The sequence below is a fragment of the Hemiscyllium ocellatum genome, chromosome 14, assembly GCF_020745735.1.
Source record: "Hemiscyllium ocellatum isolate sHemOce1 chromosome 14, sHemOce1.pat.X.cur, whole genome shotgun sequence".
Taxonomy (NCBI): domain Eukaryota; kingdom Metazoa; phylum Chordata; class Chondrichthyes; order Orectolobiformes; family Hemiscylliidae; genus Hemiscyllium; species Hemiscyllium ocellatum.
In genome coordinates, this window is record NC_083414.1 from 12534955 (window position 1) to 12548721 (window position 13767).

The 13767-nt window shown below is 43.3% G+C and overlaps 1 non-coding gene across 1 annotated transcript; it reads right to left on the bottom strand.

The window, feature by feature from the left end:
* Positions 1 to 11507: 11507 nt before the first annotated feature.
* On the bottom strand, positions 11508 to 11580 carry trnaf-gaa (transfer RNA phenylalanine (anticodon GAA)). The gene has a single exon. It is a non-coding gene; the product is annotated as a tRNA-Phe (tRNA).
* Positions 11581 to 13767: the final 2187 nt, after the last annotated feature.

A 13767-nucleotide genomic window follows, 5' to 3' on the forward strand; every position in this document is an offset into this window, starting at 1 on the left:
ACTCCTGGAACTCTGGGATATGCTTTTCCAGCTACAGCCACCCAGTGGTGCTGTTGAGCAGAAGAGTGGCTAGTTCCTGATGGGCCAGCAGCTCTCAATGGGTGTCCCTCTCTCAATCCCTGTCATCTTGATTCAGGCTGAAGGCCTTCCAGAAAACAGGGCAGCCTGGTTCCTTCACTGGGCCTCCCGCCTAACAGGCACCACCTCCTGATACCTCAACAGGATTCTGCCCTCTGGTGTCAAACTTCCCCAATCCACCCCAATTGCTTTTTTTAAAACTTTCACAGGATGACAACGTTGCTGGCTAGGCCAGCATTCATTGTCCATCCCTAATTGTCCAAAGAGCATTTAAGCATCAACCTCATTGCTGTGGGTCTGAAGTCACATGTAAGCCACAACAGGTAAGGATGGCAGGTTTCCTTGCCTAAAGGACATTAGTGAACCAGATGGGTTTTTCCTGAGAGTTGACAATGGATTCATGGTCATCAGCAGATTCTTAATTGCAGATTCACTCTATTGAATTCAAATCCCATCAACTGCCATGTCAGGATTTGAGTAAAAAATGAGGTCTGCAGATGCTGGAGATCAGAGCTGAAAATGTGTTGCTGGTTAAAGCACAGCAGGTTAGGCAGCATCCAAGGAATAGGAAATTCGACGTTTCGGGCATAAGCCTGATTCCTGATGAGAGGTTCCTGATGAAGGGCTTATGCCCGAAACGTCGAATTTCCTATTCCTTGGATGCTGCCTAACCTGCTGTGCTTTAACCAGCAACACATTTTCATGTCAGGATTTGAACCCAGCTCTCCAGAACATTAGCTGAGTTTTTGGATTAATAGTCTTGCAATAATACCACGAGGCCATTGCCTCCTCTCATGAATTTTCTGTCATTAAATGTCCTCGAATTAGCCTGGGTCATTGTACAACTTGTATTGAGACTCTCTCAAACCAATATCTTGTCCCTTTTCTTCCACTTATCAGAAAGGTCTGAGACACTGAACAATTCAAAGAAATAGGGCGTCTTGTGATGCCTCACAAATGGATCATTGGTGTCACATAATCTCCTTCTAAACACTAACTTTTTATTGTGCACAAAGGATTTTCAAATTTTAAAGGCTGTTTCATTCCATTTGAGTGTTGAAGGGCTAGAGCTCTTCTGCCTAAAATGAGAAGACTGAGGAAGGCTTGAGAGAGAGGTCTCTGGGTTCAGGAAAGGATTTACCGAGGTGAAGGTGGAGAAAATGTTTCTGTCTGTCGAAGGGGACACCAAAACTAGAGGACAAGCATACAAGATAATCACAAATAAACACCTTCAGGAAATCAAACAAAATATCCTCAACTGCAGGTTGGTTACAATGTGGAGCTCACAACAAAAGTTGAGGCAAACAGGGCAGATCCATTTGAGAGGAAGCTAGCTAAACTCTTACAGGGAGAGAACAATAGAATCTAAGGCAAAAGTCTCAGCATCGATGGGCTGAATGACCTGTTTCTGTGCTGTCAGCCCAATCATAGAGTGATCAACCAGTATGAGTAGCAACCCCCTGATCACCGAGATTTCTTAAAATGTTTTAGAAGATCATACAGTGGTATTGCATCAAATTCCCAACTCTCTGCCTGAGGCTGTTATTGTCAGTAAAAGAGATGCAGAAATCTGTGATGGGACTGATAGGGTTGGAGACAGAAGATCTGCTCCAGGAGGTTCACATTGTCAAGCTGCTGAGACAGGGGCTCATGAGGGACTCATGCCCAACTTGCTCAGAGGTTTACGTTCCATCCAGAGGTGGGTTATCTTATGTGGCCAAGCTGGACCTGTACTGGAGTTTAGAAGAATGAGTGGAGACCTTCTATAATCAAGATCCTGAGGGGGCTTGACCAAGCAAACAGCGAAAAGATGTTTCCACTTGTGGGAGAGACTAGAACAAGGAGAAATGCTTTAAAACTGCCCTCCTACAAACTTTTCCGTCAGACAGAAGCTTGAACATGTGTAACAGGTTCAGGAACAGGTTCTTCCCGGCCGTTATTAGACTGATCAATGAACTCACTAACCTCAAATAATGCTCAGCTTATTCATGTTGATCTTGCCTCATGCACACCCAGTGCAGTGTAAACTGTATGCTTCTGTCCAAGTTTTCTTTCCCACCTTATGATCTGTATGTCCTTGCTTATTATGATCTGCCTGTACTGATCTCACTGTACTTCCGTACACGTGACAATGAACCAACTCAAATCAAATAGAGGGTCTCCCATTAAAGGTAGAGATAAGGACAAATTTTCTCCCTCAGAAGGTCACTTGTTTGTTGAATTCTCTGCCCCAGAGATCTGTGAATGTGAATATTTGTAAAACGGAGTATATAGATTCTTGATTAACAAGGGGGAAGTAGAGTTGGGGCCACAGTCATAGAGTTATAGAGATGTACAGTACGGAAACAGACCCTTCGGTCCAACTTGTCCATGCCGACCAGATATCCCAACCAAAACTAGTCCGACCTGCCACCCTCCGGCCCAGAACCCTTCAAACCCTTCCTATTCAAATGCCATCCAGATGTCATAGACTCAGAGATGTACAGCATGGAAACAGACCCTTCAGTCCAACTCATCCATGCCAACCAGATATCCCAAACCAATCTAGTCCCACCTGCCAGCACCCGGCTCATATCCCTCCAAACCCTTCCTATTCATATACCCATCCAGAATCGTTTTAAATGTTGCCATTTTACCAGCCTCCACCACTTCCTCTGGCAGCTCATTCCACACGTGTATCACCCTCTGTGTGAAAAAGTTGCCCCTTAGGTCCCTTTTGTATCTTTCCCCTCTCACCCTAAACCTATGCCCTCCAGTTCTGGACTCACCCATCCTAGGGAAGAGACTTTGTCTATTTATCCTATCCATGCCCCACATACTTTTGTAAACCTCGGTAAGGTCACCCCTCAGCCTCTGACACTCCAGGGAAAACAACCCCAGCCTGTTCAGCCTCTCCCTGTAGCTCGAACCCTCCAACCCTGGCAACATCCTTGTAAATCTTTTCTGAACCCTTTCAAGTTTCACAATATCTTTCCGACAGGAAGGAGACCAGAATTGCACACAATATTCTAAAAGTGACCTAACCAATGTCCTGTACAGCCGCAACGTGATCTCCCAACTCCTGTACTCAGTACTCTGACCAATAAAAGAAAGCATACCAAAAGCCTTCTTCAATATCCTATCTATCTGCGACTCCACTTTCAAGGAGCTATGAACCTGCATTCCAAGGTCTCTTTGTTCAGCAACATTCCCTCGGACCTTACCATTAAGTGAATAAGTCCTGCTAAGGTTTGGCTTTCCCAAAATGCAGCACATCATATTTATCTGAATTAAACTCCATCTGCCACTTCTCAGCCCATTAGCCCATCTGATCAAGATCCGGTCGTAATCTGAAGTAACCCTCTTCGCTGTCCACTACACCTCCAATTTTGGTGTCATCTGCAAACTTACTAACTATACCTCTTATGCTCACATCCAAATCATTTATATAAATGATGAAAAGAAGTGGACAGCCACCAGGATACACGAACACCAGCCAGCCACAAAAAGACACAACCCTCTCTCCCTCGTAGCCTTACACATGGATGAAAAAAAAACACTATTTCGATGGAACAACACATCTATCCTGGGACAGGCTAAGCAAAGACATGCCAGAGAATTCCTAGAGGCCTGGCACTCCAACCACAACGCTATAAACAAACACATAGATCTAGATACCATCTATCAACCCCTCAGAAAATGAACAGGAAATGACATCATCACAAACCCCAGGAACCCCATCCAGGACAAAGATATAAATAGAAAGCAGGAGACAACAGCTTCGCTTCACTTGGAGGTCACCACTGATGATGTTACCTAGCCAGGTAATGAAACATCTGGATAACAAACCTACAGCTCAGCGAGCAAACCTACACCCTAAACCCTTAACACTATGGCAGTCCTAGTCTATGATTGGAAAGTTGAAATCCCCTACCATAACCAACCTATTATTCTTACAGATAACTGAGATTTCCTTACAAATCTGTTTCTCAATTTCCTTCTGACTATAGGGGGTCTATAATACAATCTCAATAAGGTGATCACCCCTTTCTTATTTCTCAGTTCAACCCAAATAATTTCCCTAGATGTATTTCCAGGAATATCCTTCCTTAGTTCAGCTGTAATGCTATCCCCTATCAAAAATGCCACTCCCCCTCCTCTCTTGCCTCCCTTTCTGTCCTCCCTGCAGCATTTATATCCTCCAGGTCAGCTGTGATCAGATTGGATATAACAGCAGGACTGAATGGCTCACTCTGGTTCCTCACTCATATGCTTCTATGTAAATTCAACCTTACCATCTGAGAGTTTATTGCTCTTATTGTTTTATCTTGAAATATTCCCTGAGGATACACCTAAGGCCAGCTGTTTTTATTTCCTTTCCATTACTTGTATTGGCTGCATGTGTTAGGGGCATTGAGACAGTTTTGTAGAGACTGGTAGAAAGCCTGCATCCTCATAGAGCTACATCCATCACCCTGAAGGGTAATTACCTATTTCATGCCAAGAAACAGGCTGTAGTCAGCTACAACTCAGCAATCACAGGGGGATCCAGTTTGCCAGCAAACCCAATAGCACCCCCTCCCTCACAGTGTCCCCAGAGGCTTGACCCATCACACTTCCTCAATCAGGCGTTTACAAAGTTCAAATAAAATTTCCCCATTCCTCCATTTATAGCAGGGAATGGCTGTCTCTCTACTACTATTTCAATCACTTCTAGTTAGTGTGCAACCGACTCCTCCCTGGAGCAATACATTCTTTTACAAGTTAGTTGCAATTTGCAAATGAGTCTTATATTAACCCCGTGCTATTCTGTAAACCTCTGACAGCAGTTATTCCACTCATTGGCCACAATCTAACAGCAGAATTTCAATCACATTTAATCACAAGATGCACACTACTAATGCTCTCCCACACAGTTGCCTTCAAGCGATTTGGAAGCAGCAAAGATATAGCCTTGACTACGTTAAATCCACACGAAAGAAAAAGAAAAGGTCTGATGTTTAAGTACATACTTAGCGGGGCAGCAGGTGATGCTGAGTCCATCGCTCTTCAGTGAATGGTCATTTCTCGGCAAGAAGGATGGAGAGATATGGACTGGGATGCGACACTCGGGGGAGAGGCTGACTTCAATGCTGTCGGTCGTCTGCAGTCTCTGTGTGGCACCGAGGCTGCACTGTCAAATAGGCACAGGCCAGCCAGAATCGTGAAATCCCCAGCTCTCCCAACTGCAAGGCAAACTCTGCCTTCTCTATCAGCAAAGTCAATTGTCCCACCCAGCAGCAGGCAGAACCCTTGTCACGGGGTTCCTTTTTAACTCTTTGCACACCAAACACATCTCCATTTTCTCCACAACCTGTTAAGCCAACAGGCTACGACTTCACCTTAAATAAGTACTGTAAGTAGGAATGGTTGACCCTTGGTCTAATCCATGAGCTGTGGGTACTAAAAAAAAATGAGCTGAATCAATTCACATAAACTGAAAGAATACTCAACTCTCACCCTGAGCATCTAACCAATGGGTTAACAGCTTTAGTTCTTTATCCATTGGATTTTGTTTTGTTTAGGTTTGATTTATTATTGTCACATGTACCTAGGTACAGTGGAAAGTTTAGTTTTGCATGGAGTATGGGCAGATCATAATGCACAAAGTGCACCAGGATCATAGAACAGAGTAAGCCAGAGCATGCACTTAGGCTGACAAATGGCATGTTGCCCTTTGTTACAAAGGGGCTGGAGAATAACAGTAACAAGGTCTTCTACATGTACTTATTGTACCGGGACAAAGTAAGGACTGCAGATGCTGGAGGGTCACAGTTGATAAAGCATGGTGCTGGAAAAGCACAGCAGGTTGAGCAGCATCCGAGGAGCAGGAGAGTTGATGTTTCAGGCAAGAGCCCTTCATCAGGAATGTGGGGGTGTGGAGGAGGGGGCTGAGAAATAAATAGGAAGGTGAGGGAAAGGTAGCTGGGATGGCGATAGATGGATGCATTTGGGGGGGTGATTGTGATAGGTCAGTGGGGAGGGTGGACCAGATAGGTGGGAAGGAAAGATGGACAGGTAGGACAGGTCAAGAGGGCGGTGCTGAGTTGGAGGGTTAGATCTGGGATGAGGTGGGGTGGAGGGGACTTTGGAAACTGGTAAAGTCGATGTTGATCCCGTGTGGTTGAAGGGCCTTGAGACGGAAGATGTTCTTCCTCCAGGTGTCGGATGGCTTGGATTTCACAATGGAGGAGGCCCAGGATTAGGAGGGAGAGTTGAAGTGGTCATTTAGTGTACAGCCAAGTCTTTGGTGAGACTATATTAGGCATAGATGGTTTGGTCTCTGTGCCTGAGGAAGGATGCACATACCTGAGAAGGAGTGCGATGAATAATCGCTGGATTAATTCCAGGGATGATATGAAGTGAATTCAACAGAAGGGGCCAACATACTCAACAATTTAGAAAAATGGGAGGTGATTGGTTTGATTTACTGATTCTGCCGACCATTTGGTCTCAGCATTGGGTGCCTGTTCTGAACCTTTGAGTCATAGAGTCATACAGCACAGAAACAGACCCTTTGGCCCAATCAAATCACACCGACTGTAATCCCAAACTAAACTAGTCCCATCTGCCTGCATTTGGCCCACATCCCTCCAAACCTTTCCTATTCATCTATCTATCCAAATGTATTTTAAACATTGTAACTGTACCTGGATCCACCACTTCCTCAGAAAGTTCATTCCACACAAAAACCACCCTCTGTTTAAGAAATTTGTCCCTTGAGTTTTCTTTAGATGTCTCTCCTCTCATCTTAAAAATGTCCCCCTAATCTTGGAATTCCCCCTTCCCAGGGAAAAGACAACTACCATTAACTCTGTCTATACCCCTCATTATTTTATATGCTTCTATAAGGTCACCTCTCAACCTCCATTGCCACATTGAGAAAGATTTTGGGCTATTCTATGTCACTATTTGAACTTACTTTTAGTCTGCTGCATCTCTGTCTTTACCTTATGTAACTGAGACTCTCAGAAGATCCAATAAAGAATTATATTTACATATTAATGTACATAATACTGATTACAGTTCTCTAGTGAAGTTCCTCACTTCTCTCGTATCATAGTCTTGAGCTTTGACATCATTATGATGTGCAACATCATTAACCTATTTGGTTCTGTTATACAGCAGTGATCACACTGAAACGTAAAATTCAGATAGCTTGGCCACTCAGGTAAGGTACTGAGTGGTTATTTCCTCTGGCAAATATATGTGGGCAGGATACTTGCATCAGGCTGGGATTTATAAAGTGTAGGCTTTAGTTCACTCCTTTGATGAATACTGCCCATTTGGATTGTGAACCTTCCAGTTAAATGAGTAAGCACAATACATGAAGTTGCAATGCAAAAGCTGTCGAGGACAAAACATTGCATGATTTCATGAAGGGGTTAGAAGCCCACTTGGGCTAAAGGGATCAAAGGATGTGACGGAGAAGTGGGATGGGGGCTATTGGACTGGATGATCAGTCATGGTAAAACTGAATGGCAGAGCAGGCTCAAAGGGCCGAATGGCCTACTCCAGCTCCTAATTTCTCTGCTTCTTTGTTTCTGGGTCCCATCTAAGCACTGTAAGATTGATAGGATTTGATCTGATGGGTGGGGTTTTCTCCCTTGTAACTTTAAAAAAAAGGACTATGGTTCAAATCAGTCCTAAAGGAAGCCTTAATGCACAGGTTCGAACAAGACTTCGTTTCTACGCAGGATCTCCAACCAACCCATTACTATTAAGAGGAGTTAGTGAACCAGTTTGGGCAAGGAAGCAGATTTGTTGTTGCTTTAATAGCCTTGGCAAGACGAATGAGTGGGTTATTCAAACTCTCTTACATCACAGGGTTTTGTAACTCCTATAAGCCAAATCTCTTCAGCAGTATCATCAGTTCAATCTACATTGTAATGCCTTGCAGCATTCCATATGTTCTCATGACTTTTACCATTACAGGTCCATAGCTATGTGGATGACTCCCATCTGCACTCTGTAATGGCCTAGCAAGCCACTCAATTCACGGATAATTGGGGAAGTACAATAAATGTTGCCCTTACCAGTAATATCCAGATCCCATGAGCGCCTTTACTGGTTAGTGTATTGAGTAAAGGAGTTGGGATGTCATGTTGCGAGGGGAAATAATTAAAACGAACCTGAAAAGCAACATTTTCACACATTTACTTTGTAGTAGGAAGTGGTGGAGGCTGGTACAATTACAACAATTAAATAGTACATAAAAAGGGTTTAGAGGGATATGGGACATATGCTGGCAAACAGGGCTAGATTAATTTCAAATATCTGGTCAGCAAGGACTAAAGGGTCTGTTTCCGTACTATACATCTCTATGATCCTATGAATAAAAAAAATTCTAGCATTCACATGTACAAAGGGAACTGTGAATGTAAATAGGTCTCATCAAAATTGTACCTGACCCCTAGCTCAATGAGTTGTCCTGTCGCCCCTGAGTCAAAAGATCATAGCTCCAGCACCCACAAAACAGACATGAGCACAAACTTCAGGCTGAATTTTCAGTATAATATTGAGGCTTTCCCATACTGGTGAAGGTGTTTCTTTGATGAGATGTTAATCAGAGGTGCATGTGAAGAGGAACATAGGAACATGGAATTAGGGGCATGGCACTAAAGAGAGTCCATAAGTGATTTACAAGAATAGTTCTAGGTATGAGAAATTACAGTTATGAGGATAAATTGAAAATGGTTTAGAGAACATCTGATAAGGGTTTTCAAAATCATGAACAGGTTGGATAGGAAGAAAGTGGCTTTGGAGCAAGTACAATGTAGGTTTATAAAAGTGATACTTGAACTTCAGGGTTCAAGTTGTGAGGCAAGGTTATGCAAATTAGATATATTTTCATTGGCATTTGGAAGGTTGATGGGGAGATCTGATCAAAATCTTCAAGAGATTAACAGGAAAGGTCAGGGTAGATAAAGATAAGCTATTTCCACTGGTTAGATATTCTAGAACCAGGGGACATAGTCTGAGAATTAGAACTAAACAGTTCAGGAGAGATGTTAGAAACACAAAGGGTGGTAGAGGTTTGGATCTCTCTTCCACAAGTGACTGTGGATGCTGGATCAGTTGTTAACTTTCAATCTGAGTTTGATAAATTTTTGTTAAGCAAAAGATATTAGAGGAGGTGGGTGAAATGCAGGCATATGGAGTTGGGCCACAGATCAACAATGATCTCTTTAAATGGCAGAACAGGCTCAAGGGGCTGAATGGCCTACTGCTATTCCTATCATTTTCTGATTGATGATAGTAAATTTACCCAAGGCATCTCAGATGGTTCCAGTGGACACAATCACAAGATATATCATGTTGACAGAGGACTGAGCCAAATATATACCAATTTAGTCAGGTGATCAAATACTTGACCAAAGAGTTAGGTTTCAAGACATTTTGTAAAGAAACAGAGAGTTGGAGAGACAGACAAGTTAGAAGGAGAATTGCCTTAAGTTCCAGGCAGCTGAAAGCTTGGCTTCAGTGGTAAGATAAAGGACACAGAGGGTGGTACGGGTATGGAATGAGCTGCCAGAGGAAGTGGTGGAGGCTGGTACAATTACAACATCTGAAAGGAATTTGGATGGGTATATGAATAGGAAGGGTTTACAGAGATATGGGCCAGGTGCTGACAAATGGGACTAGATTGGGTTGGGATATCTGGTCAGAATGGATGTGTTGGACCTAAGGGTAGGTTTTCATGCTGTACATCTCTATGACTCAATGACTCTATGACTTGAAGGAATGCAGCATTCTCAGAAGAATGCAGGCTAGAGAAGATGACAGAAATCTGAAGGGACTCAATCAGAAGGATAAAAAATTTAAAATTGATGACACAAAATGAAGAGATAATATGTGAGTGACAGGAAATTACATCTCTGAACAATAGTCCAAATCTTTCCTGGCCTCTGACAGTCTTTAACCTGACTGTGACCCCAAGATGAAGTGAAGTCCAAAACATAAGGATATTCGGGAGGAAAAACATGTAGTCAATTGGAGTTAATTTGGTGCAATACTCACTCATTCTGCTTCAACCATTGCCCTGATTTCCCACATTGTCCCACAATGCTGATGTTCTCCTGCCATAGAAGCCGGTGCCTGAGAATTCAGGAATGTTCCCATGAGGTCCCCAAGCTATGACTTCACTTGCATTCCCAAAGTATATTCCAGACAAAAATGTTTCTGGACCCAAAGACAAAATCATAAAATCCACCTTATGGCCAGTTTGCAAACTTTCACTCCAGTTCCTAATGTTTCCCTCCCCCCATTTTGGACATTTTCTTTCTTTCTGTTTTATTTTTAAACGGTATCTCTGAGGATAACATTCCATCATGAAGCAAAATCAAAGAGGAGGCGATTATTATTATATTGTGAATGTTGTCTGTACAGCCTACAAGCCTCGTTGATTGTCAGGAAGCAAAATGAGGCCTGCAGACCATAGCCTCTAGGTCGGAACACATATGGCACTTGGCTGGATGTCGGAACACATATGGCACTTCGAATCACAACCTCCTCAAGTCAACAGTAATACTATCTGAGTGGTTCTACTTCATAGAACAGAGTGTCAAGCTGGGTGGGGAGGAGAAAGCTGAGTCCTTTTTTTCGAACACCGTGAACTCTACCTACTCCGTACTGTTCCAATGTCAACATTCTGTGACTGAGTCTTGAATTTTAGCCAGCTGACTGGTCCAAAACCTTCCTGGCAAATGTCCCAGGAGTACAAATTTGAAAGGCCTTTACAATTTATGTTGTCAGATGCTGCCTAATCTTTCATGATTTACAGGTCACCGCACGCCAATCCATGAGAGTTTGAGCCCAAATCTTTCCGCTAAATTATTATTGTTCTCCGTGTTTGTGGCATCAGTGTCAAACTCTCTCTACCCTATCCCACAGGGAGCTGTTTCACTCACTGTATCCTGAACTATGCCTTGGATCCAAGTTACCCTTCTCGTCTTCTCTCTGCTTTAGCCTACCCCTACTCTTATCATAAGTCAAATAACCCACCTTCTTATGGTCCTAAATTCATTGGCCATAGAAGAGAGATCAGCATCTCATTCATAAAACATCAATGAAACCTGAGGCCCAGTTTCTAGATTACTTACAGTGTGGAAACAGGCCCTTCGGCCCAACAAGTCCACACCAACCCACTACCCACCCATACATTTACTCCTTACCTAACACTATGGGCAATTTAGCATGGCCAATTCACTTGACCCACACATCTTTGGACTGTGGGAGGAAACCAGAGCACCCAGAGGAAACCCACGCAAACACTGGGAGAACGTGCAAACTCCACACAGTCAGTCGCCTGAGGTGGAAATTGAACCCAGGTCTCTGGCACTGTGAGGCAACAGTGCTAACCACTGTGCCACCCACAAACAAGGGACGGAGCTCTCAAGCAATGCTGCTTGTGCCGAAACCCGGGATTGAGCTAGGGACCTTTAGATCTTCAGTCTAACGCTCTCCCAACTGAGCTATTTCAGCAGCTGCAAATGGGAGGGTTCAGCCCTCTGTACTGGGGTTTGAGCTGCCTACACAATTCTTGAGTCTACAGATGAAACTGAATTCTATTCTGCTCTGTTAACCCTGATGCAGAATGACAATATTACTGTATTCATATTCCCTCCATTCACCTTTCAGTTAGAATAATTTACAGCCAGAAACAGCATGTGAGAGGTTTACGCTCCTCCATTATTATTTAAATACTCATTAACAGCTTCTCATAAACAACTGTCCAAAATGTTCCCATTTACACAAGTCAGATTTGCCAGCCTATAATTATCCAGATCGAGCTTCACTATTTTAAATGTTTAACTGATAGAGACAAACATCCAGTCTTCAGTCACACACACACACACACACACACACACACACACACACACACACACACACACACACACACACACACACACACACACACAGTCAATCAAAACATACACACTTTCTCACACACGCACAGACACACACATACACACACGAGCACACACCACGCACACTCTCACACACTACTATACAAACATAAACACATGGACACTCTTATACACACATGACCACAGACACAGAAACACAAACCTGGAGCTGAGAAAATAGCAAACCAAGGGCATTTTAATACATATTCAAAGACATGCAGGTTAATTAGATTGGCCATGCTAAATTGATAAAGCACAACAGGTGTGTGTGAGAGTGTGTGTGTGTGCGCATCTGTGGTTGTTTCTGTATGTGTGTTTGTGTCTGTATATGTGAGTCTATGTGTCTGTATGTGTCTGTGTCTATGTATCTGTATGTGTCTGTATGTGTCTGTGTGTTTGTCTCTCTTTGCGAGTCTGTCTGTATTTGTGTCTGTTTGTCTCTATATGTGTGTGTGTTTGTATGTATGTGTTTGTGTGTGAGGGAGTGTGTGTGTGCCTGTATGCATCTGTGTTTGTGTCTGTTTGTCTCCATTTGTGCGCGTGTGTGTGAGAGAGAGTGTGTGATTGTGTTCTGTACGTGTGTCTGTGTGTGTGTCTGTGTGCGCACAACTGTGTCTGTGTTTGTGTGTGTGAGAAATTACGTCCAAATTATGTCTGTGTGTGTATCTGTATTTGTGTCTGTATATGTGTGTCTGTATGTGTGTGTGTGTCTATGTGTCTGTATGTGTGCGTGTGTCTGTGTGTGTGTGTATATGTGTCTCTGTGTGTGTGCGTGTCTATGCAAGTCTGTCTGTACTTGTGTCTGTTTGTCTCAATGTGTGTGTGAGAGAGAGAGAATGTGTTTGAGTGAGTGTGTCTGTGTTTGTGTCTGTGTGCATCTGCATGTGAGTGTGCTTGTGTGTGCATCTGTGTTTGTGTCTGTGTGTGTGCGCATGCGTGTCTATATGTATCTATGTGAGAATCTTTGTGTTTGTGTCTGTTTGTCTCCATTTGTGCGTGTGTGTGTGTGTGTGAGAGAGAGTGTGTGTGTCTGTGTCTGTGTGTGCACGACTGTGTCTGCGTCTCTGTGTGTGTGTGAGAGAGATGATGTCCATCTCAGCAGGACACCCACCCCAACAAATATCATTTGCACAGGAACAAGAAACAAAAGAGTCCCCAGCCCCTCAAGCCTGCCATGGGTTGGCCTGCTTTGTGGATACATGCGTAGTTGCTGTCAAGATCAAACAAAACCTCCAACTAGGGTCTAGATTTAAGCTGATCCCAGTCAGCAATGGGTTGGAATAGTTGCATTGACCCAAGCGTGCATAAAGGACCATTTGAAAGGAAGGCCCCAGTTCGGCAACATTGAGCCCTTCCGTTGGACTGCACCACCAATCATGGCATCGGAAATGGACTTCCAATCTCCTGTTGGTTAACACTGCCAATGGTGCAAGATTGAATTTGCACAGAATAGGGGCAGATCACTCACAGGTTGTAACAGAATGGGAAAGAATCACTACAGGCTGTGTCCAACAGGATCATGACAAAATCAAACAATCAGGAAACCCTGTTATAGTGACACCATTCTTGTAATATTGATTGGTTTTCACTTTTTCATGACCCTAGTTTGTGTTGAACCTTAACCAACCGAATTTTTTTATTCCCTTAGCTTGATGTAATCTCACTGTTCTATCTTCTCAGTTTAAACGCCAAAATGCACAAGTTCCTCATTATCATCGAAAATGGACAACTTTCTGGAATTTCCTCCATAAGGGCATTGTGA